The 26,948-nt window shown below is 36.1% G+C and overlaps 1 protein-coding gene across 1 annotated transcript in view; it reads left to right on the forward strand.

Moving 5' to 3' along the window:
* The first annotated feature begins 4,969 nt into the window (after positions 1–4,969).
* LOC135087985 (LIM domain transcription factor LMO4) overlaps positions 4,970–26,948 on the forward strand; it is a 121,502-nt gene continuing 99,523 nt past the window's right edge. Inside the window, exon 1 of the mRNA XM_063982859.1 lies at positions 4,970–5,276. The gene's annotated coding sequence lies outside the window, so the exon portion shown is untranslated. The remainder of the gene's footprint in view (positions 5,277–26,948) is intronic.

The raw sequence follows: 26,948 nt of genomic DNA on the forward strand, positions 1-26,948 counted from the left end.
TACGAGACTAAGACTTTTTACGGTCATTAATATCCCTCTACCAATCAACGTAATCTTAACTAAATGCATACATCTTAAAATACTAAATGCATATTCAAGATTAAGTATTTAAATAACAGTATTTATACCACTTCAATCTCCTTCCAGTATCAATACAAAAACTCTACATTTTATATAAGACAAAACCTCACTGAACTCAGCGAAATTCGCAATAGCTTTTAGCACTTTCCCTACCCTCGCTGGCAAACATCACCGTCTTCGACATTTAGTGCCCTCATATTGTATATTATAATAAACGTCTGTCGTACTTTACAGCCGCTACACACTCCACTGTATGTTAATACGTGTTTGAAGTAAAAACCGTTTTAGCATTTACAATGCGTATTGTTATGTAAGTGGATGAAAATGTTGGAAATGTTACCAACATGCTATTATTATGTACCTACACTTACTTTTTCTAAAATTTATGATAAGTAGTTTTCTTTCTCATGAGACTACTCGAGCGGTCGTAAAGATTCGGAATGGATTCATAAACACTGGATTGTTATACAATTCACATAATAATTATGTCTCATTTTAACGTAATGCAAATTGATACTTAAGATGAGTTGTTGAGTAGGCAAGCCATAATATTCTATGGTGTATTTTTCCTTTTGTTCAGTAATGGTGCATCTGTTGAACATTAAATCTTAGCAGACTTTCAAAATCGAAGATTAGCAAACTAAAAGCTTATCAAAAGCTTTTAACGGTAAAGTTTTGCGGAGCCCAATCAAAATTGTTTATATCTACATATACATGTTTGGGAATGTTTACGATAAATAATAAATACCATAAAGACACATAGCAAAATAAGAGTAAATACATAACAGTCAGACACCATGATTCTTGCTTGGCTTTTGCAATTGAACTTTCAAAGCTCTACACTAAAATAAAACATACCTTACCACTTACAACTCACCTCAAGCTGCAACTCACTCCGTACTTCGACAATGATTGCAATTATTAAACAGTCGACAATCGCGCAAATGGCGTGTGGGAGCGGGCAGCGGTGCGTCTGGCGCGTCATTAAGGAGCATTCACGGCGTGCGACAATATTCTTCATTTGCGTGGCGTCATTTGCTGCATTGTCGCCTGCGCCGGTGCAGTGTGCCAGCGCCTTAATTGTTACCCTTGTTTCGACGGTCAGCGAAGATACGAGCATCCTAGTGAGTAGGTGCACGGTAAATCATAATCAAGGCTCTCGTTTCGCAATGGTAAAGTCTGTTCGATAAATATTTGGCTTGGAGCTTTTACGAATTAAACAAAACAAAAAGACGGTAAAAGTTCTATAATTGACAATGATTACAATAATGATTAAATAGTCAACAAGCGTGTGGGGAGCTATCGGGCAGAGCGGTGCGTCTGGCGCGTCATTACTAAGGAGCATTTACCGCGTGCGACAATATTCTTCATTTGCGTGGCGTCATTTGCTGCATTTTCACTTGCGCTGGTGCAGTGTACCAACGCCTTAATTGTTACCCTTGTTTCAACGGTCAGCGAAGATATCCAGTGTGTAAAGGACGTGAATATGGCTAAATCAACTCATAGGCTTGTGTAAGACTTATTATTTTTATTCTACATGTATCATAATATAAGCTGTATGTTTTCCTAATAAAGAAAATAAATAAAAATAAAATCTTAATCAAGGCTCTCTACTCGCAATAGAAAGCCATTTTAGAAATTACATTTTCTTAAAATTATGTCATTTAGGGTCTGATTGATGCTCTACTTCATTGATTTAGTGACGCATTGACGTCCTGTTAATAATACCTATAAAACTAGATACAGACAATAGTCATCAACAAAAAAACTTATTGCACATACAAACACAAAGTTAACGCAATCGACTTTGATCAAGTAGACGTATCAATTTCGTCTCTATCACAGTCTAATATTATAATGCCTATTAAATAACACTTAATAACCAACTGGCTGGCACTTTAACTTCGGTTTGTACATAAAATAAGTAGTAAGTAGTATCTCCAGTAAGTCTTTTACAGCTGAAGATATCAACGCGGACTCTGCAATACTCTTAAACCAGCAGTAGTTTTTTTTAGATAATTTTTTTATTGATTTCCGTGTGTGATATCAGATGACCATTCAAATGAATGAGCAAGCCTAATGATTCATCGCCAAATGTGCAGACTTCAGATGCTTTATAAAATGAGGGATTAGGATAGAATTTAATTTGGAAATGACGCTGCTGCTTATAATGAGTTGCATTGTATTTTTAAATCAGCCAGTGTCGGTACTCGGTATGAACCATTTTTTTTTACTAAAGTTTGAAAATAAAATACCAATGGCCTAATTAATCGTGGATAAGGCTACAGGAATCAAAAAAGAATCGCAGACATGAGCGTGACATCCGCTCTACATATTCGTAAACCCTAATTTATAATATTTAATTAAATCGCGAGTAATAAAATCCTAAGCTGTATGATACCATACAATAACTGTTGGTCTATTAGATTAATAAAAGTACCTATGATATAAATAACACGGTTCGATAAAAATGCTTTATGTCTCAGAAAAATCTTGCTTTTATCAGGCAAATTCTCCAGAAAATACGAACATTGTGAATGCAAGGACTAACTATTTCTCGTGCCACCGCGGAGTGAGCTTACTGAATCTACTCTACCTTCATAGAGCTTTGAGCTCCAAAAACTAATAACTCAACTTACATCCAATTAAAAAGAATAATACATAATAACGCCGCATTCACCTGTCGCTGTAATCTGTATTAACGGTTATTAGCCTTATCTCATTTAAATAGAGATGAAAATCCTTTGGTTTGATGGTGGGTAATAGAGATTAGGACAAGTCGAGTAACGGGGCATTTGTTTTCGTAATGTTAGATAGAGACCATCGATATTCATAGTGGTTCAAATCAAAACGTTGACCAACATTTTAAATCAATTAATAACAATATTATCTTATGTAGGTATTTCAATAATTTTATGCAAGATAGATTTGCACTTTTTCCTTTGTTTCCGAAAAACTACTGAACGGATTTTAACCAAAATAATGAATAAGTACATACTTTAATAATCGAGCGTCTTTAATAATCTTGTCTAACAAGGTAGTTACCTACTACCAAACCAAAAAGATAATGACTGACATTAAAAAAAAAGATCCCATTCTATGGTAAGATTTAAAGGTACAACTTTTTTTTAAAACCCAACTCTCTGAGAGATGAACGGCATTTTACTTTGTATGGGAAATCTGATATCTGCTCGGACAAAATTGCAAGGACCTTTAGGCCGACATGCATAAATTTCTTTAGAGCGTTTATAAAAAATAAAATTAAAAAGGTTCTCTTAGGTAACTCTATCAGCGTTGCTTTTTATGCGTCTCACTAACATTATTTTTAATCTTGAGACAAACCATCGATAATATTTTTCGGGCATGGTGCATCACTAGACTGATAGATCTTTGGCTGACTCACCGATTACCTTACATCTTCCTAGACGTATTGCCGTGATTAATCAGGCCCATTAAGTTTTAAACAAAGATTAATTATACTGATGCTGGACTGACCCACTCCAGAGCCAGATTTAAACTGGTGGTGAAATCATGAGAAATTTCAGTCAATTTGTTTAAATAAAACTTTCATGTTTATGATAAAAATCTAATCTCTATCTATCAAGTAATATTTTGAAATAAATGATTGTATCATATTTTTATCTCAAAATTATCTTAATTGAGAATTCCTGATTGCCAGCACTTTGTTTCAATTGTAGAGCAAACATTTTGTGACTTCTAAAAATTCAATTTTGAACAGCTCTTTTAAGACATCCAAGAAAAAATATTTCTTATTCAAGGTTCGGCTCCCAAAAATGACTTGATTTTCAAAAGGCTCCAAGGTGGTTTGCCTTTTAATTAAAATCTATGGGACCATATCCGATTCCCGTAAGTATAACGTCTCGTAATACCCAAGGATGCGCGGGCGCAGGCGCCCACCTGCGCACGCCGATGATCGATCAGCCCCGGCCGAATTAGCCCGATAATAGCCGATCCACCGAATTATTGAATTAACCCGAATCTTGGCCCGACCTCTTTCTTGTAACCCGACGCTATTCGTGTAACCAGTTTCCTGTACAAGTTTTAATAAAAATCACACATTCTTTCCCCCCAAAGAATACGGTCCAATATTGTTAACCATTCATCTGCACAAATTTCATTAATTCACTTAGTTCGCTCTTCGTGGGAATTCGTTAGATTGAGAGCAGATTAGCTCAATTAATTTGAGTAAATTAAGCTGATTATTGGATATACTTTCAGGCGCCCATTATATCAAATAATACAATTATATTGTATTCATGTTTTACTTGTTAACTTCTATTAACTCAGCTGTGTTTGTTTGTACATTCTCACGTACCTACTTTACCCATACTTGATAGTGATACATGATGCGTAGATCACTTAGCCTTTATAAACGTTTGGATTATTTATTCCAGCTTGTGTGTGGTTATGGTCATCATTATGTCTAGCTCTAGCTCCATTTATCGCGCCGTTCTGTCTGGGCTCGTCAAAATAACTAACTCCGTCTTAGTTTATTTCAGCATGCAAATGCACCCCAATTAGCAGTAGGTAACGTTTCTCGGTAGGTAATATTCATTATTTCGCTCCGGGATTTTTCCTGCACCGCAAACGCCGCCGTAATTAACCCAGAGACGGATCCTTCAGCGTTTGCTTATTAACGTCTAATCTTTGTTGCCGCCCGTCGATCTTAATTAATTCAATTAGAAGTATTAAGGAGTAGGTGAAGGTTGCGGCCCTCTCACTGAAATTTAAAAACTGAATGTCGTCGTAACGACTCGCCGAGTATACAAGGGGAGGCGAATTAATCAAATAATACCGCGGAGGCGCGGGGAAGGCGCCCCCCTCCCGCCCCGGCCCGCGCGACCGCGTGGCTCAGTTGCGACCGAAACGCCGCAAGGGGAAGTGTCGTCGATCCCCGTAAACGTTACTACTTTTTTCGAAGTTCTTAACACAGTTTTTGTTTTAAAGTTTAACAAGGAAGTTTTATGTGGCCGGTCTTTTATCCTGTCGAGCTGGAAGGTTAAGAGACAGCGCTCGGCAGTGTAGTTTATTGAGTTTATACGTTGGTTGTGTTTTTTCTGTTATTGTTGTTTTTTTTTGTTTGGTGCATCGTGCCGGCCCGGAGACCCAACGGTCCCAAAGAGGCTGCAAGCCTGGACGCGCGGCCAACAGACTCCAAAGGACAAAGCCTTTAGGTAACCGTTTAGCCGATAAGTTTGTGAATTTGTGAGATGCTCGGAAGCGATAGGCAGCGCCTAGCTCCGGCCTGTCATGCAGAATGTTTGTAAACAAATAGATCATCTAAATTGTGACGTGCATGTGTTATGGAAATAGCAATTCGCTGGTGGATGGACGAAACTAAAACTATTATTGTTGGTGATGAAGACGTCTGCGAGGAATTCAATCAAACACCACGTGCTGTAGTGAAAGCTGTGTTTACTTACAATGTCTACAAACAGACTGTTACTAAAAATGTAGAGTTTAATAATTTGTTTATTTGGTAGATGTTTAAATACTTGATTAATCTACTTATCTACGTCACTATTAAGGCATTAGCTGCCGAGGATAATAATGATTTTCTAGAAACACTTTACTTCCAAGGTCTAGGAAGAAAGTGTCAAAAATGATTTTCTTATAACTATTGTTTTATTGTTTTGGCATGTGTAATAGTGGTTATTTATGGAATAAAGAATAAAGCACGAAATAAAATATTTTTTGTAATGTAGCTAGCTATAGTAGAGCTTTTGTAAATGATAGTATTCATTCAATTATTTCCATCGCTAAAACAGGGATATCCCCTCCAAAAATAAATTACTATCTAACATACAATTAAAGAATTAGATCAGACTAAAACAAACTTAGAAAACTGTAATTAAAACTCGACATTCAAATTCTACATGAGTAGAATTCCAATTATTTCGTCATCAGGTGAAACTCAATTACTAAGAGATAAATTAAACCATCAAGGATTTATTTACTTTGAACATCAATTTTCTTTAAAATAAACCTACTTTTAATTAAAGCTTTAACGAAAAACAAATACAGAAGAGGAGAGGCGTACAACCCTTCCACAGGGTGTCCCGGTGCTCTCCCCGCTAATAATTATTATGGCTGTATACGAAAGCTAATTAATTGGGGCTTCGGAACAAATACACATTACTATTTATGAGACAAGCTACAATCTCAACAAAACATCTCAATTTTAACCGGGATGAAGCTCCAAAAACTCTAATTTGAACATCCTTTAATCAAATTATGATTGATTGAAAAAAGTAATTAAATCCCGAATGAGAACAGCCGGCAAAGAACGACGTATCAGAGCGAGGTGTTATTAGAAAAGTTTTGCTTCGGCGTGCCCCCAAACAACTTATTAGATCAAATCATTTGTAATAAGACGGGTTGAAATTAATTTAAAACATGTCTAAGCAATATTATACGGACCACTTCATTTCATCGCCGGTTTAATTAAAAACGAGTGCCCTCCCCCCTCCTTTTCGGGTTGGGGCACCCCCTCCCGCGTGGGCGTCTCGCTCCGCTTATATTTAGATAATTGTACAATCATCTAAATTAATGAGTCCTCTCGTCCGGTGCTGGCCTCTATTGTATTATGTTTATGCCGGCCAGACAACGGATACACGGTGACAATTTTAATTTAAAAATTCTAATTAATTCATTCGTTGTCCCCGACTCACGGCTCGCCAAATATTTTTTCGGGATTGTTTAATACTCTTGGGCTCAAGTTTTTAGTTATAGCTTGATATTGAGCTGAATTTCAGTCATAAAAGTTATGACAATTAAGATTAAACTCTTACTTTAATTTTTTTAAATCCTCCTAATCCAAATCTTGAAAACAATATCAAAAGATAATCTCATTTGAGAATTTAATACCTTGTTAAAGAGAAATCCCAAGTTACTCCTGCGACGAACTTCAAAGTCATTGTATAGATTAAGAAAGAAGAGTCAATAGAAGTTGAAACTTATTTAATCACTTAACTCTATTGAAAGTTGGCGGCCAATATGTTGAAAGAAGACTAGAATCTCTCGACGCTCACAAGTTGGTTGTTGACGACAGTGATAGAGCTCAATGCAATTAAAAGTTCCACTACGTGCGTGGTCGAGGCGCCGCGAATCTACCTAACTTAATTTATGCCGGCGATAAGCCCGAGTTATGAGAGCCAATTATTAATACTTATTTTAAATAAGATTCCCATTTAGATTTCGCCAAATTTTAATAACAGATTTGAGGCGCCTTTATGAAAGTCTAAAGATAACATCTGATTGGCACTCCAAATTAACTGTTAAGCGTTTAAGGAGGATAATTGTCATTGATGTACGAGCTTGATTGTAAATGAGTCGGATTAACAATGCGGCCGTCATCTATTGCTGGCGAGTGAAATGCATCGGCTACAGGAGCCAGGATGGAGTGGGCACGGACCCCGGAAGGCCCCGGGCGATCTGTCTAATGAACCCACCACCCCAGCCTGATTTATTAACGAATTAAACGCATTCTGCTGCACCCTCATGCAAATACGACATATACTGTTTTGGGAATTATGTAAAGTAAGATTAGAAACAATGTTTTATTAAAAAAACTTTCAACCTTTCGCCTACACGAATATGTAAAGCCGAAGTGTTCAAGTTTAAAAAGGTTGTTAGTTAAGTTCTGAAGGTTAATACCCTCTATGATCATTACTAAAGACAATGTGATTCTGTCCATTATGAGGTTATCTGCCTACACCTTAGTTTCTTATTTCAAATAGAAGCTACAAATAGCTCGATCGATATGCAAATAAACCATACAGACACCAACAGCCGTATGAAGCAAAAATGAAAGTTTTGGTATTTCCCAAGTACACTTCAACAAATTCAACGAGTTATTACAGCTCACTCAAATGAAGTTACTATTTTGTCTGTTCGTACCAATGAATACATTCCATCCAGGGCAGACGCTATTCTAAAATGCAGAGCACAACAGGTGTACGTTCCCATGTTCCTCTTATAAAAGCCTTTTATTTGTTGGAGGATATTCAAACACCACAAATGAGAGTTGATTGTTGAGATAAGAGGATTACTGAAGTATCAATGACATTAATGTTCCACATTCATTTAATATTTAGTGTGCTCTACCATTCGTTCCTGATTTCGTAAATGTAATAGCATTAAAAGCGTATGCTATCTCGGATATTGAATTCATTACTTTAGTAGATGTTGAATAAACAGGAACAGTGTGCTGGAATACTACTCATATTATTGTTGCATCCATTATTCAGCACCAGGCCGGTAAGGGATCGCCGGCGTTGCTACTAAATTATTAAACACGCGTTATAAACACGCCACCCCAAACTCATCTTCAAACTGTCTCTACTCGATGCTGATGGGGGAATCATTGGCGAAAGGCGACTTGGCGCGATGTTCCGAAGAAACTTCATCCTTTCTGCATGATAACGATCTTCAAAGTAACATTAGCACAATGGCAGCGCAAAACGGAGATTGTGCTCGGTTAAATCTGAGGCAAACTATTTAAGGCTTGGAATTCTCATTGAGGCAGTGGGCTCATAGTGGAACACCTGCTTTGATATCGCGCATGCCCTCTCCCCAGTCCGTAAGTCCACATTGACTAAACCGGTTCCGATTACAGGTTATAGCTGCCTACTTATCCGTTTGGCGGAAACGAACCTCTCACGTTGGCCGTCGTGCATATTCCTACAATGTACTGAGATACAAGTTAAATGAAGTTTAAAATTAATCTTAAATATTAATCACGTTGTACCATCATATATTTCGTACGAGTCTTGCCCAATATTTTTTCTAGCATTATTTACAGAACGATTACGGTTGTTACCCACAATTCTGGGAAGGAGCAATTCAACTCTCATACAAAAATAAACAAAGTCGTCACAGTTTATTTGTCTTGTGGGGGAGACGGTCCCCGGGTACCGAAACTAATGATTGTTTAAAGAATTTAGAACATAGGAATGCCCATTATCTTGAGTAATGTGATTTACTAATGCTGTTTTAAACTAATAAAATGAAACTAAAGTAAAGCAATACGGCACGTGCCATACATATCAAAATAGCTGTTGCTAGGAAAATTGGCAGAATTTATTGCCTCATTAAGGAAACTTCTAAATTAGTATTTTACAACCCATAAATGTTTTGAAGTAAGATAATAAAATAAAATATAAAATTTTAAGTGGCCACATACATAACATAATCAAGGTATTACCAATATTTTGAAAGCCATTAAAGCAATGTGGCATTGATTACGGTTTAATATGTCAATTTGGAGACCGTTAATTTCACGTTAAATAAAAGTTTTGGTGTCAATGAAAGGCTTTTAAAGATCAACATTATGAGTGTAAGAGACAGGTGTAACTTGGTTGTTACGTGAAGAAAGAGATAGACTAGCTTAATGTCCCTCTGCGTGCGGGCACTCGGTTCCGTCGAGTCATCCTATTTGATTGTGAGCGGAATTTTGTGTTGTAATTGGGACTAATTATTGTTTTGAGACCTGTCTCTTATGGGCTGTTATAATGCTCTCACCTTGTCTGTGCCACCATCGAAGTTGTTATGATGAATGATTTGGAGTTATACAAAGATTTATCTCGATCGACACTTAATTAGTTAATAAATTAGTCTTGTTTTTTGGGTTCTAGTTTATGAATGAAACAAAACAACGGTTTCTACTTTTTTCGTTCAGTATTTAGTTCTAGGTAATTCCAGTTTCATGACAAGCGAAAGTTAGGCGGAGCCAGTTTATTGCATCAATTTCTGAGAACTGAAACGGGCAACGATAAAACAGTGCGATTGCACACGTAGTATTGTTGTGGAAGTTGGAATTAATAGCTATCCTTAGCTAATACCGGCTATAAGGCACCTAAAGACGGAGCCCATATTTCAACGGTTGCCATGGCAACGTCGGCGCCAAACAACGCTCCGTCCAGATATAAAACAAGCGACGCCGGCTAGGATCGCCCTCCACTTATAAGGTACTTCATAATTTATTCTTATGCGCTGACTAGCCTTTTTGCTAGTTTTATGAGTGCAGGAGGGTCTTGGAAAATCTATTTTCGTGGGTTAAAGGCAAATCCCATTAAGGGCGAATTTTACATTGATGAGCACAACACAACTGCATAACATCTTTATCACTACAGTATTAGTTGACAGCACATCATACACGAGACCACAATAATTGGATGTATATCCATGAAAAAGATCCAACCCAATTTGAGTGAAGTTGTGGATTACCATGGTTCCTTACCAATTTTTTTTGAGTAAAACTTGATGTGCCGTAGTAGTTAGTAGCACCTTTTAGTCTAGGTTTAGGTTCGGTAATTGATCTGATAGTTGAAAAAAATCATGAAGTAAACTATAGAAATGAACATAATACATTAGATTACCCCAAAGTTTGTAGGCAAACAAAAGGAGGACTCCTTCGGGGAAGAAGCCAAAGTCTGAACACAATATTCTTACGTTACTGAACAAAACATCGTGGCTTGCACATAATTTTAACCATCCTCATAACCAGTAATCTACACCATACAATAATAGGTATCAAAATCATAACTCGACTTTAGAACAATTTGTTGCTTCATTATCGGGCGTCCGGAGCGCGAACAGAAACTAAGTAGATAACAATCAGCGAAGGCTTGTTCGAGACACGAAATTAATTAAAACAAGTTTGTTCGCGGATCCTATGCAGGGCGAACAAAGCACTGCTGACTCACTAGGTAATTACACCATGGCAGACGGGAGGCGCCTTAAATCTAACCTTAGCTTACGACCCATTGCTTAATTCTATGACGATGTGCCTGATCGACGAACGGCTTTGGAGCCAAACTTGGTGAAATATTTTCATAACAATGAAAAGCTAATAAACACATTCATGGATATAAATATGATAATGATTAGACAACATAAGATTTACTGGGTTACACGCATAGAATTCATGTTAAAGAACATCTGTTACTATTCAAACATGGAGTCAAAGGGTTAATATGGTTGCAAATAAATGATTATGATTATAAGCAGAAATATTTTTACGGACCAAAAGCTAATTAAGAAAAATTTTAGAAACGAAATTGAAGAGTTCCTTTATAATCTTTAATTAATGAAAGTATAAACCAAAATATCTGATTGTTGCTATCCTAAAATAAAAGATGACTAATAAATATTCAAGATGCTAACACGCGTCATTTACACAACACCAAAACTATTTTTAGTAAAGAGGTCACGAATTTAAGTCTTGTACAACTAAACGTTGTCACCAACCCAAGAAATAAAGCATTAGGTGATCTTTTAAAAATTTATTAAAAGTGCGGAGTGATTTTGCATATTAATGATGATGAAGATATACCCAAAGGATTAAAGAAAATGTCACAGCCCGTTTAAGACTGGAGAACATCTTTTTGAAATTTTTGCTCAGATGAATATTGCGGTGATCGCGCCCTGTCATCGGGCATTTTAATTATATTCAGTGATTAATTATGTGTAACGAGTAAAGACGAAGGGCCGCGATGGCTGATTGATGAGCCCAACTTCTCGCTTCTCTTCCCACCAGCATTGTCTTCTTTAATTGTGACGTTAAACGTTACATTTTGTTTCATTGTTCCCCACATAGTGGGCGACGTAATTTGATTTATTTCGGAGTCTGAGTCATTGTTTGTTATTAATTTTATAATGCCTAAGATTATTTTCGTTAATGAGTTCAGCTGAATCATCCTCGATTCTTATTTGAGTAATTAGTTTTTTGTTTTAAGTTGATATCTTTTGGAAACTAATTTCAAGTTGTTGTGATTTAGTCTCAGGTTTTAAATTTTAAGAACAATTTATTTGTTTTTAATTAATCTCTACTTAATGTCAAGAAACATGTTATTACGTTATAAAATTGTAAAAAAATATTTTGATGAAATTGGTATTGGTTACACAGATCGTTTTATGCGTAATGCTACTATTGAACTTTGGCCGCACATTGTACCCTATTTGCATTTACAATTTTGACAAGCATTAACTTATGACATTTGACATCGAGGAGACACTTTACTTGGATGCACTTTACAATAGGTACACGTGTTTGTCTTGACTACTGACGATTGACGATATCCATCACCAAGAACACTTGTTTAAACTAGGAGACTATTTTTATCTGTTCGCTCGTTTTATACGAGTACCTACATGATACAGTTACAAATAAGCATCATACGGTATTGAGTATTCAAAGTCCCATGCAATAGTTCATCATCATCATTTCAGCCATAGGACGTCCACTACAGCAGCAGAACATAGTCCTCCCCCAACGATTTCCATAATGACCAGTTTGAAGCGGCCTGCATCCAGCGCATTCCTGCTACCTTTATGAAGTCCTCGGTTCTTGTGGGTAATCATCTTGTGGGTAGACGTCCTACGCTGCGTTTTCGAGGACGTGGCCGTCCTCGATCCCACTTCAGAACCTTGCTGCCCCATCAGCCATGTAATGTTTATTTGTTATCAATTCTCAGACAAGTAAACTACTATACAATTAGTCAATTTAACTACATACTTCCAAATAAACGCAGTAATAACCAGAGTATCGAATATTATTGTAATCGAAATGCCTCAATATCAGTGGAATAAATCGGAGCAGTGTCGAAATGTAAATAGATTGTGCTCGTAGCGTCATATATTATTAAACTAGCGATTACCCCTAAATTTAGATCTGCCTAGGTACCAGCTGTAGTTTCACGAACTCCTGCAAAATCCGTCCATTTGATCAAATTATGCGCATTCGTTTTATCAGTATTTGTTGGTACTAAACTTTACAGGTTTCAAAATGATAGGTAGTATTAAAAAAAAAGGCATTAATTTGCATTGCATTGACATTGTCTGCTCCTAGCAAAAAAAAAACTGTAATATGAAGGGCATAAGTACATAAACTGAAGGGCAATTAAGAAAGATAGATAAACATTTCAAGGATATTAGAAATTGAACTTGAAAACAACAGATCGCCAAGAACTTGTTTGTAAGTGAATAACTGCGTAGGTTTTAGGCAACATTTAACTATAAATAAATAAACATACGACCAAATTCTTGAGGGCCTAAAAACGTTGCAGCCCAATGAGCCGATATTTCTGCAAGATGGACGACGGACGTGTAAATTAAACGTTTGTAATTAAACCTGTTTACATCATAACTCCTCGTTCCCACGTCGCTCCATCTTGGTGCTATCTAATCACTGGGATATTTGCACGGCGATAACTGGCTAGCCCTTCGTTTTGCAACGCTGCTCCACTTTTTTAGTTAATCCTTGCCTTTCGAATGCTAAATCGAGTGGTAGCTAAATCACATGTGACACTTGTAACTTTTATAATCCTATTGTGTCATCTATGATAATCTCTAAAGTTCATTCAGATAAAGATCAGTGTGAATATAATAAATTGTGTGTTATCCTTTTTTGTATCGCCACATATCACATTGCTTTTTTGTATATCACTTATTAGATCACTCATCAATACAAAATTACTCCAAAAAATCAAGTTATACGATGCCCAATCATGTAATTAGTCTCTTAATTTTGTTTAAAATTTACTACTCTAAAATAATTTAATATCATGATGATCAGTAAGATTTTCACAGATCTTTGATTTATGATAACAAAATTTATTGGACTTTTAGACTATCTAATAGTTTCTGTATTGGAAGATGAACATAAACCTGCGTGTAAAGAAACAAAACGTCGAAGCGTTTTGTTATTGGACGACTTTTTCCTTTTACAATATAAACTAGTAATTACTTTCTAACTTTTGTTTTACTTATATCATTCTGAGTGAAGAGTAATGGGAATACCACTAACGCAAAAGTTATACAAATAAGTTAGTTAAGATTTGGTTTAGCTGCTTCTTATCTTTACTGCCACTCCGCGCCTATATTTGAGAATTCTTAAGTTATCTCTAATATTTGGTAATGTTTGTACATCGACTTTACTTCTAGAGTTGAAAATAAAACGAAACAGAAGCTTAAAAATGGCGCGTCAAATTTTTAACGCATGCAAGACCAAGACAGCCACATTTATGAGATTAGAATCAGCATATTGCTATTTCACATTATCTCAATAATAGAAGCGCAATAAAAACATTCCAGCCCTCTCCAGGAGCCCGAGGGTGGCGTTCAAATTGGCAACGGTTCACGAGGGTCCTTCCTATACGTTAAATACGCAATTTCAAGTTCCATACAATCAACCAAATGAGCTCGCGTCGATGCAATCAATTACGCATCTTTTTACGACGGGGTGCTGGGGGAATGTGGACAATGTGTATCAGGTCAATATGATTAAATTCCAATGATATCATTTTAGAATGTTTACCTTACTCTCTTTTTGTAAGTCGTCGACATTTATGACAAATCTTCTGTCTGAATTCGTTAAAGTATACAGTTCAAATGTTCTATGGACTTTTGACAAAATTTAACTTGCTAGATACCTAAGGGATAAATATTTTTATTAAATAGATAGATGAAAATACTATATACTAGGAACATCCAAACCTTCGGTTATAAAATAATGACCATTCTATTAATTTTCCCTAGTTTCTCCTTAGATTTGAACTAGTAGTCGGACCTTCTGGCGTTTTTGGTGGAGGAAGATTAAAAATAAAACTAATTGGTACGGTGAAGACCCAAAATAAAATTATTTAGATTTACTTGCCGAGTAGATATACTCGTACGATAACTGCTGGTCGCAAATTAGCGTTGCTTGGTCGTCGTCTAAGATCTTGCGTTCTCGTTAAACTGTTTCGACACGTATGAACTTTTAACGAGGCTGACTTCAAGCTTTCTGATAGTTTATTTTTGCTATATCACATTTCAATTTATCATGTTTACCATTCGTATCTCTGAAGTGTGATTTCTTTGCGTGTTCATTTCATTTTGTGACACGCATATGTTTTAAGCTTAACCTCATGCCATCACCTCAAAACATACATGACATACTACATTGTTTTTCAAATGAACATGAACATCCTTACATGAACAAAAATGTTTAAAGTTTTAATAAATTTAAATAAAAAGCTCAAGAAAAACAGCTTTGGGTGGTAATTTTGACAGCTTTCACAAATTTTCGGTTGTCAGTTGAATAGTAATACACGAATAACACGTGCTACAAGTGCCGCGGCCGTGACTCGTGGCCCCTTTGTTTTGAGCCTCATCGGCGCGAACAATGCTGCGCGTGCGCACGCTTCGCTACCTGCTGTAAACTGTTTCCCTTAATCTTCTGGAATTTGGTTCGCACTCAAGCTAAACATTGTGGGCTCTTATACATACACTAGCTGTGCCCGCGACTTCGTCCGCGTGGAATAATGACTTTGGGTAGGCACTTTTAATAATTTAGTCTAATTATTTTACAAATAGCTTTTGCCCGCGACTTCGTCCGCGGAGAAGTCGAAAACGTTCTCATTCGATTTTTTAATGTTTTAAACGTTATTATCTAAATGTTTGAATACTTATAAAATATAAAAATCTTAAAGGTTAAATTAATAAACATAAAAATAAAATTTTCTTATATTTTATGAATATGCAGCTCGGCCTTTGATCGGTGGTATTATCTTTTTACAACGAAATCGAAAACTACACCTACCGCAGTATTATTGGTAACCTTTTTTTTTTATTTTCCTACAGGTGCTAGAATCACCAAGCTTCTAGCATGCCACTGGCCGTGGGAGAAGGAGCTTTTCCTCAAGACTACTCCCACTACCTCAAGGGCCTCCGCCAAAACTCTCGCGCGAAAATGAGTTTATGTATACAGCGCAAGCAGGTGCCCGCGGCTTGACCGTCATGCATTACTATGCATTGTTAGGCGAGCGCACGCAGCGGGCACCAACTCCGAGGTTAAGTGGAGGCCCCTAGAGTATGATAGTCTTTAACATGACATGATTGTAAAAAAAATGCACTAATGAGTAATTAATATCAACTTTGAAGCAAATCACCACTAAAATAACTTTCTACCCCTTTTTAACATAGTTAGGGGGTGCATTTCACTAAAATACGAAACACATCTTCCATTAATTCTGTTATAGAATGCTTATGCGGAAGTAGATTGAACGAAGGAATCTCGTTATCCCATACAAACTTTGCCCCCCCTTTTTACCTCCTTAGGGGTAGAATTTTGGAAAATCCTTTCTTATCAGATGCTTACGTCTTACAAAGAATACACCGTCCAAGTTTCAGGTCTCTACGATCAGCGGTTTAGGCTGTGCATTGATCCATCAGTGGCACGCGCAGTACTTGATCATTATTTTGCTGCGATGATATTTTAAAACTGCGATATCTTCTAAGATATTTATTGAAATCGAATGGTGTAAAGGCCAAGTATGTTTAAAATTAAATACTTGTGATGAATAACTTATTTATTTGGATAAGGATTAATATCATGTTTATGAAAAAACCTGCGCAAATAATGCATTAATTTAAAACAGATTTCTTTTTGCATAAAAAGGGTTACTATGAGCCAACCTTAAAAGATAGACATATGCTATCGCGGACTTTTTTTTAGAACTTTTAAAGGGGAACAATTCTGTCATACATGATTTTTGCGAAACTTTAACCGTTTACGCAGCGTCAGCTCTCAAAAGGAAAAAAATCACTGATTTGAAACATTCTTCATTGGTGCTCCGCTCCTATTGGTCTTAGCGTGATGATATATAGCCTAAAGCCTTCAGGAACTAACGGGCTATCCAACACAAAAAGAATTTTTCAAATCGGTCCAGTAGTTCCTGAGATTAGCGCGTTCAACCAAACAAACAAACAAACAAACAAACAAACAAACAAACAAACAAACAAACTCTTCAGCTTTATAATATTAGTATAGATATATTTGCAACTAGCGGCTGCCCACGACTTTGTACGCTTGGACCCCGTTTTACCCCTTAGGTGTTGAATTTTGCAAAATCCCGTCTTAGTGAGCACCTACGTTCTAAAAGGAACCCTCATGCAAAATTTGAAACTCTTAGCACTTGTAGTTTCTGAGATTTCGTGATGAGTGATTTTGCAACAAAAATGCATAGCCCCATGTGTTGTGATCTGTACAATTTCTACAATTTGGTACCTTAAAGCTTTAATCAGCGTGCTTATTTTCATAAATAGGATGTGTAAAAATGTTTTAGAGGCTTAACTAATAACCAAAATGCTAAAACTCGTACTTACAAGTAGGTATACCTTTCATGTTTTTTGCGCAGACATATTGTTTTGGGTCATGACACTGTTTGCAATTCACCTTCTTAAAATACAATCTACGTAATTAACTCAGATGTCTTAATTGTGAACGAAATAGCTATGATAATGAAGTAATTATTTTCGTATTTATTGAGATAAGAATCCTTTAAAACACCCAATTTAATGTACACTGTATTTACATACAATAATAATATCTATTGGCGTCACAGAGTCTGCAGGGGAGCAGATGGGGTAGAAACCCCGCCGGGCGCTCGTTAACTATATAAATTATTTTATCTGTCAATTTACCCCAATCTACTCTATTGTAGAAGTATGGGCCACTTGTTGGTAATGCTCCAAAGCAAAATAAGTCCTATTACTGTTTAACTAAGTACACAAACTGAATGCACCAAATAAGGTGGTGACAGCAATCCAAAATGTACTGAATAAAACTGTTGAAAACTCTATCTGCAGTAAGTATAATCAAATATGTAGCTATAAACATAATAGCAACTAAACTGTACATTTCTATTGTTCGCCGTGAGAAACATCAGATTTATTATTTTTGAATACAATTATTATAATAAGAACTTGCTACTGTTTATTCCATTATTAACCCAGAACTAGACGCGGCGTCTTTGATAAAACATGATTATTTATAATACGCATAATTAAGTACGCAGAGTTAATTAAAGTTATAATTAGTAAAGCATTCAAAAGTTATTCAAGCATATTTTCCTCCTCTTTCATCGATGTACACTTTAATAGGGATAAACATTTACATAAACTTAACTAAAATTATTATTACGATACGGATAATGTCATTTGAAATAACAATTTGGCTCAGTATACCGTTCTTGTATGTGTCATGATTTAGCTGCAAAAAACCAGTGGTGAATCACATTTTGATTTCGTTTAACTCACATAACCCACGTTATTTTCTGTTATTAAAGGCTCTACAATAAAGAATTTACATTCGAAATGATCTTTGATATTTTAGAGAATTAAACCTTAGCCTATAATAACAGCAACTATCATAGTAGTACCTACATTAAATATTAGAAAGAGTTTGTCTGTCTACAAAAATTCATAATAAAAACTAAATTAAACTAAAAATAACTGAATCAATACAAAATATTCTCTAGTTATGTACTTATTCCCTACAAGTATTACAAGGTAATTAACCTTTTTATTTTAATGTAATATCTTCAAAAACATTAGATACAAGTCACAATGTATGTATCAATACGCCTACACTCCTAAAGGAATCTAGTAACGGTACATGGAGGTAGAGTCATAAAACAATATAAGGTCGGTTGTCTGTACTACGTTTTAAGTGTAAAACCTTGTTTTTGTTTTGTAATTTTCCACATAAAAATGATTTGGGTGTTAGGGCCCGATGCGCGCGCGTCTCCGTATCTCCGGAGTTTGAAATAGGGATGTACTGAGGCTAAAGCAAAGTTACAGATTTCATTTTGTTTGTAGATGAAACTAAAGCGAAGTTATACCTAGGCTTCATTTTTTTTTGTATCAGATTCAGATGTGAAAGGTTTGAATAGTTTTCCAATGAATTACAGCAAACTTATTGACAGTCAAAAATTAAACTAGCCAAGCATTATTTATTGAATTAAATATTGATTAAAATCTTAAACCACGTTTACCCAGATTACCCTGCTCTAGTAGAATGAATTATATTACTGACCCAGATATTTTAGTTTTAAATATTTTTTAGCCTAGTTCTACGGTGCTGGTAAGTACCTACATTTACTAATCCACCATAGTCTCTACATTTTTTGCACACAAAACAAGAACGAGTGTAGAAAATGGGAAATTATTTTCACTATCATCGAATTAATTTGTGCGGAAATACTCGATTTCTAATAGGAGTAGGTACATTGGTACATTACTATGGTCATTACCATCCCACTCCATGATCACATCTTTCTTTTGAATACAGCGTATTCCCATTATAGTATAGCCTTAGATTAATAAAACCTAGATGGATAGTCTTCATACAAACGCTTCGTCAAGAGTGAGGCAAAAATCTTATGTCATTAGTGTCAATTTTGTTGGGGAGTGTAGACAGTGAAGGCGATTTTCCCGAAAGTAGGGAAATTTTTAATACGTTTTTAATTATTTTATAATTAACAAAAACAAAACGCATCATGTACTTACTTATTTATTGAATTCAAAGTACCTACCTAATAACAATAAGATAAATCGACTTAAAAGTCTCGATTTCATAAAAAAGGAAGTGTATTTGTACGGCGAACAATTGGGAAATAAATTTTCTTGTTACTGGTATCATTCCCGTATTTAATTTTTGAAAGCCAAATTCAAGCAAAATACGCGTCGAATTGTAGTACTTACTTATGAAATGTAACACTGGTCACTTTCTTTCGTTTTTCTGATGCATTTTAGACACCCTTTCACAGCACAAACCGTTTTAATTAATTAAAATTCGTCGGACGTGTTTACCAATTTTTCACTTTGACAGTTCATGTGACGTTTACGGGTGAGCCGTGCCGGCTCCCTAAAAACTGCCTCACCTTTCGTGCACTGACTATCTATCTAGGTTTTATTAATCTAAGAGTATAGCATAGTAGCCGAAACGTCAAGCGGTGAGTACATAATGTACTCGTAACTCATTAATAAACGTCGCGTTAAGACTCGTGTCTTACTATTTTAGTTGAAATGGAACGCGAAAGTTAAAAATCTTATATTCCCATCATGTGTAAACAGCGCCTGAGATTTGGTCCTCTATTAGCCAAAAAATACCACGATTAGGAACATCACTATCAATACAGGGTCATTACCGCCCCGCCGATGTTCCATTACCATATCCTCATTTGCATGCACGCAGTCCCGGCATTGTTTGCGGCGGTGGATGACGGATTTTCTTCCGCTTTCACCGCGCATCCGATCCGCGGGAATGTTCGGAACGCGCGCTCGCTGATATTATTTCATTACTTACCTCGGTATTCGCGATGTAATTTTGTTAATTGAGATAAATTGTTTTGTTTTAATAAATACAGCTCTATTTTGCGTAGCGATTTGTAATAAGAGAATTGTGGTTGGGAACGTTTGATATTAATGTAGAGACGAGAGCGCATCAAACTAAATATTGTGGTATCTTATTTTGTAGTAATAGGAGTTATTTTGCAACAAAAATGTATCTAATCGCTCGATACTGACGCTTGCATTTCAATACAATAAGCTAGACTAAGCTAAACTAAGGGTATAAAACTCTAAAGTATAAAGTAGTCGGACTATCAGAATAAAAAAAAACTTTAAAATATTTGACTCTACATGTCTTATTATATGACATTTGTGAGTTAAACTATCTTCAATATAAACCTTGTAATAGAAATATAGTTATAAATATTCGTTACATTAAGCCAACAATATTGAATGTAATCCAATTTATCGTGCGACATAGTCGAAGCGATTGCACAAAGCATGATTTCATAATCCATTAATGCGGCAGCCTAACCAAGTTATTTTCGCAAACAGCTGCTCTGATGTACCCTAATGTTTTAATGCGCACTCTAATTTAGGGAGCAGATAAAATGGGAAGTAAGTCTTAAATTACTCACTTACAGAGTAGTTATCCGAAAGAGCTTTTAAATCATTCACAAAACACTAATGGACGTGGGGAGGGGTGGGGGGATCCCCGAGCAATGAAATAGACATATAACAATATAAAGGTGCTGCGATTGCCGTGAGTTGCAATTCGGAAAGTGGCTGGGGTTGCAGGGATATGTCAAATTGTGTTTTATTGTACTTACGTTACCATTAATATTCACACACTTTGATTGCTTCATTTAAAACATAATTTTTACTTTTAACAAGAGTTACGATCACACCGCTCGACATTTAATTAGTTGTAGACAATGTAACATTCGCTTTGGAAATAGATTCAATTAAGTCGTCAAAGTTCAATTGTTTTATTTCGGTTAGGGATGTGGCGAAACGATCACGATTTAGAGTCTGAAACTTGTGCTGAAACGAAGAAAAAAAAAAGTCCTGGTGTGAATGTAACTTCATGAGCTTTCAATTGTTTTCTCAATCAACCATAAGCTGCTACTTTCTTCACGTTTAAATCCAACAGGCAACACAAAAAATGTTGTTCTATTTATGTTCTTAGGAATTTAAGCACCAGATTATATTGTTCCAAGAAATAAATTGGGATCTGTGCAAATAAATCCCTTATTTTTAAATTTTACCTATCGAACTCTATGGCAGTGCTGTCCCATGGTAAGTTGCGGGAATAATAAATGCGAGGGGTCTGCGAGGGGAGCGAGTACCATTATTATTGGCGGCAATTTAATTAGATCCCCTTGCATTATTACCACTGATTCGTTTTATAATACTCCTAACACACCGGCGCCTGTATAGCTTTTGTACAGCATAACAAACTATACAGTTTTGTTGCAATATCACACTTATTACAACCACATTAGAACCTAATGTTAAGCTTGATGTGACCTCAGTACTTGCGATCAAAATTACTGTTATAGAAAACATATTATTGTTCACGAACGCAGTAATTACGATGCTATCCGTCGTTATTGCGCGTCGAGTGTTGCCATGATGGCTATTATTTGTACTTCTAACTTATAATACCTGTCATTCATTGTTTGTTCAGAAATTGGAACGTTATAATCGTTGAGAACTTCAATTTAAAATAGCCATTTTATTTTTTGCTCATTGTTCATCATAATTTATGGTTCTTGACCGTTAAAGAATTTAAACAAAATTAAATGTCACCCAAAGAAAAAGGAAACTAATTTCTTATACCAATAAACCGAAGTACAAACTAAAATTTGACTTAAAAACCATAAAATTACTTTCTGAACGTCGGAATTTGATCACCCGATGCAATCACCCGCGCCGATAGGCTTCCGGCTCATCGATATTCGTAACGAATCGTCGAAATTTAATAATTATCCCGAACACGACTTCATTCACGAAAAAACATTATAAAAAGGTGTGAATGGACAGAGGAAGCAATGGTCGTTTTTGTGGGTCCAGCAGCCAATCGTGTGGCCAGTGGGACTGTCGCCGGTCCACGCCGATTCAGTCGTGTAGTAGATAAGATTAAAAGTGGGCAGGCGGTAATCAGTGCGCGACCAAACTGGTTGAATGGGACTCGGATCGTTCATTCATGAGCCGGGATGCCATCACGCGAGAGCCCGGCATGGCGGCTGCGGCACTCCACACTACACCAATTTGCGATCCTATCGCACCTCATTACCACATTGCTAATAATTCGCAATTAACCACCGACGTGTCATCAATTCGACTTGCTATTATCAGCTGTTCACACTCCTTCACTCATTATGTTGTTACCGTGACTTTGTATAGACTGTCGATTACCGTGTAATTGGATGGTCTGCAAACTAGCGACGATAAACACACCGGCTCTAAACTAAGCAGTAAATTCAACAAATTCAGACTTATGATGGGGGATTAGATAAACTTTATTTCCTACGGCTTTGATCTGTGTAAATGCGTCGAATCAAAGTGTAGGAAATGCTAGTTGTATTTTTATGGCCGGTCTTAAATTTATAGGCTGCACTGTACGATACGTGTGCCTACGCACGGTTCCCTCTCTCTCAATAAAATGAACGCTACAGCGAGTTCGGAGCACCGTAAAGTTTACCTTGCATTCATGTAGTTTACGGCGTAAACTATACAGTTTTATCATATCGGGATTGAATCACAAGTCATTCAGGAAATATTTGTCAAGAGATTTAATTTGATTTATTACTACATCATAATTTACAAGAACAAGTTTAAACTTGAATTTAATAGCTTACTTCTTATTTATGTCTTGCATTTAAAAATGAATTATCCCTATTAGTAGCTCAAGTTTTTATTCCAATGAATAATGAATTTCCCCACTGAATAAACGTTTATTACCTAAAATTAGCCCATCCAAATAAAAATCAAAAACACTGACAGTGATACTGGACATGGAAACGATCTCTCGCTAGTTATTTTCTGCATAAAATCCACGCGTGTTTATAATAACCTGTAATATACTGACGGCTCTGTAAAGCTTGTTTGGTTTATAGAATAAAAATAACCGTCAGAGCAGGCCAAACGCTACTTTGATGGCATCCTTGATCTGATATTAATTTAACGCTCATTTTCACCTCGCCCTCGGCACGTAAGGGCACATGTTTCATTTACACGCAGAAAAAATCGGTTGAGCACCTGTTAAAATTGAGCTGTTTTTGAAGACAGATGCGCGAGTACATTTCAGTATTATAGATCTCCTGTTTAAAGGAACGACGTCATGCGTGTTTGGTAGAGTTCCTTTACATTATTCTTCCCTTTTACTAAGTCCATTCAGAAAGAGCATCTGCTCTACCATCATTTAAATAACTACGAGTATTCTTTTAAAATGCATGTTGCTACTGCTTTATTTGTACATTTGTAAAGTAGCTGTATACTTTGACATGAGATAAAATTACCAGAAAACAATGCAATTACTCGTATTGTCGTCTGCGTCTTGAAAATAATGATCCAGTCAAATTAGCAGTTAGAGTTACGAGTATATTTACCTCTTAGAAGTTCATATTCTGTCTACTCCATTGTAATGATGTATTTGCCATAATATTAATAAACGTAGTGGTGTAATGACGTACGCATGCATAGAATATATCGTCAGTGAAATTATGAAGACATTAATATTCAAATAATAGCTACAGTACATAATGATGTATCATTATTATTGAATACATTTAGATATTGTGTATATGTTACTGTAAAAGCTCGAACTACGGTTAATCTTAAGATTTAAGTGTAAGTCTTAGGATTTACCGACATGAGTTGGTAAATGTAAGTATTTCTGAAAATACGACGACTTTTTCGAGCTTTTACCATTCGAATTCAGTATATGCTAGGTTTTACCTCTGTCAGCTGGTAGATGTTGGTTTCAGGAATAAAACAATGAGTAATTCTTAATTACTTAGGTACTTTCATCAACTATTAGACAAAACAGGTACATAGTATTATGAAAGTATCATAATATGATAACAAACTAATACCAACTTATTTAAATTATTTGCAATCATTTATTTTTCTTGTGTTTTGGTGTTCACATTTTTACTGTTTCCTTTTTTTATTCCTTCTGACTCATTACCAACGATGTTGTTTTCGTAAAAGTTTACAGAACTTTTAATTAGTAAAATATAACAAAAATGATAATACCATGGACTCCATGGCTATTTTATCCATGGCATGGACGAAATGTGAAGTGGAAAAAATCGGAATTATAATAACCCAGCATTGATAGTAGCGCATACCCATATCTAGCCTATCTAGGACACTGAAATTTTGTACTGCAAGCATCCTACTAATATTATAAACTCGAAAGTTTGTGTGGATGTTTGTTACTCTTTTCAAGCAAAAACTACTGAACTGATTTTGATGAAACTTTACAGTATTATTGTTTATAACCCAGAATAACATATAGGCTATAATTTATGGCGATCTGTGACAAATTAAATTTCACGCGGGTGAAACCGCGGGCAAAAGCTAGTATTTTATATGACATGATCTTACGTTGCTAAAGATAAAACAAGGCAGTGACATCATGGTTTGTTTAATTGTATTAAAATGAAAAGTGATACCGTGGTCTTTCTTTTTAGTTCTTACATTATTCGTACATTTAAACAATACAAAAAGGTTGCGCTCGTGTAATGCGTAGATAAGACCGATTATTATCTGTCAAAAATGCTTGTTTTGTTTTTCAACATTTACCGTGCCATTAATGTAAATCCTAAGATTTACCAACGAAATGGTGGTAAGAGTTCGAATCGCAAACCTTTTGGGACATTTACCATTAGGAATTGGTAGATCTTAGGTTTTACTAGAATATCTTAGGATTTACTGCAATTCGAGCTTTTACAGTAACATATACAGTCGACGATAAAGTTGTGTTTGTTTTGTTACAGGTAATTTCTACACCGCATTACTGTCGAGTTTCTGGTAAAGTGCCAAATCGTTGGATGAACGCCCGAACTCGCCCAGCTAATATTGCTCTGAAAGATATCTTTCGAAATTTCAGTTTCTAGTCGCTTTATTTCAAAAGTTTTTTGCCGTTTTCTAAAATACTATCCATGTACAGACCAGAGCGAGGAGCAAACAAAATAGGAAAGTAGACTCTACCTACCACAAAACACGTTCTAAATGAGTGTTAAGCACAACTTGTATCTTGTTAGAGGCTAAAATATTTCTCAAGACAAACATTGTAATAGTATGCGCATAGAAATCTTCTTCCCTTGAAAAGTTCTTTGAATCACAATAAGCAATGGGTTTATTTATTCTATTGTCCAAAAATATTCCAAAATCTGTCCCTAAATAAAAAAAGTCCTTAGCATTATTGGTCCCCTAACCTGCGTCATAATTTATATTAATTTCTAATCCTGGGTTAAACGTTATGACATTCCCCGTGTCCCGTTCGAGGGGCGAGGGGAGCGCGGGGGGTGCAGGAATGCGGACTACCTGCGCAGGAGTCGCGGGCCCGCCGCTAATCAATTTAGCTTTATTATCGTACCAATAACGCTTCATTACGACTCCTAGATTTATGCTCGACTGTTTGCATTGCTCTCGACGGTTTTGTGACCGAAACGTATTGGTCGTACACGCAGCTCGGCTTGGACGCTTGCCTAGGCGACTTTTTACGACCTCATGTTTATAAGTCGTCTCACTCGTTAAAATGGAAACAGAAAGAGATACTTTATCCTAAACGACGCGCAGCGATCTTTTATCTCCGTCTAATGAGAGTCGAATACCACTGGAAAGATTTAGCTCTCACATGAATTAATTAGGAGTGACGTTTTATGTAATTTGTGTATTCGTTTGGGAGTTATGACATGACGCATGTCAGAACGACCCCTCGGATTTAAAATGTGGCGAATAAAAAGTTGGGTCGTGTCGTGTTATCTGGGAAGCGGACCACCTGGCAACAGTCTGTCTGTCACCGAATCAAACGTCCGTCACTGAATGAGCCGCGCTTATTATCCCGTCTAACGATACAATAAAAGTTTTAAAGCGCTCGTCAAAACGGCGACGAAGCGTGATGTCTACCTATGCATACAGTACAATAAAATGTGTACATTTTGACGTACAAAATACTTTTAATTTTAAATTTAGGTAGGTATATGAGTCTTGACGGAATCTTGCATAATATTATACTTTTTTATTTACATCTTAAATTAAATTTAAAAAAAGCAAATAAATAACGATAATAAATATTTGGTACTTAGCGTATTCGATTGTATAGATTTACCGGACTCTAGAATATAATGTGTCATCCTAAAAATATCTAAAAACGTTTTTGAAAAGAAGACATTTATTTTGTTTGTTTTCGATAATTTTTAATTAATTTAAGAAAAAAATATTAAATTAGTTACCTCTACTAGTAGAATGTCGTAGGTCCCGTAGCCCTGCATTCCGCGGGACCGCCCGTTGGGGCGCTTAGCGCTGCCCGCGTCCGTCACTGTCATTGTTTATTCATCTCTGGACAAAAAACGGACAAGCGTGTGTCGGTATTGGTCTTTAACAGTTCAGTTAAAACAGGCTAGTGAGACAAGACTTTCAAAACCCATCAGAAACATAGGTTGGCTCCAAAAATAATTTTGGAGCCGGTCAAAGGCTAATTATTTTCTCTTTTT

The sequence above is a fragment of the Ostrinia nubilalis genome, chromosome 3 (assembly GCF_963855985.1).
Source record: "Ostrinia nubilalis chromosome 3, ilOstNubi1.1, whole genome shotgun sequence".
Lineage (NCBI taxonomy): Eukaryota > Metazoa > Arthropoda > Insecta > Lepidoptera > Crambidae > Ostrinia > Ostrinia nubilalis.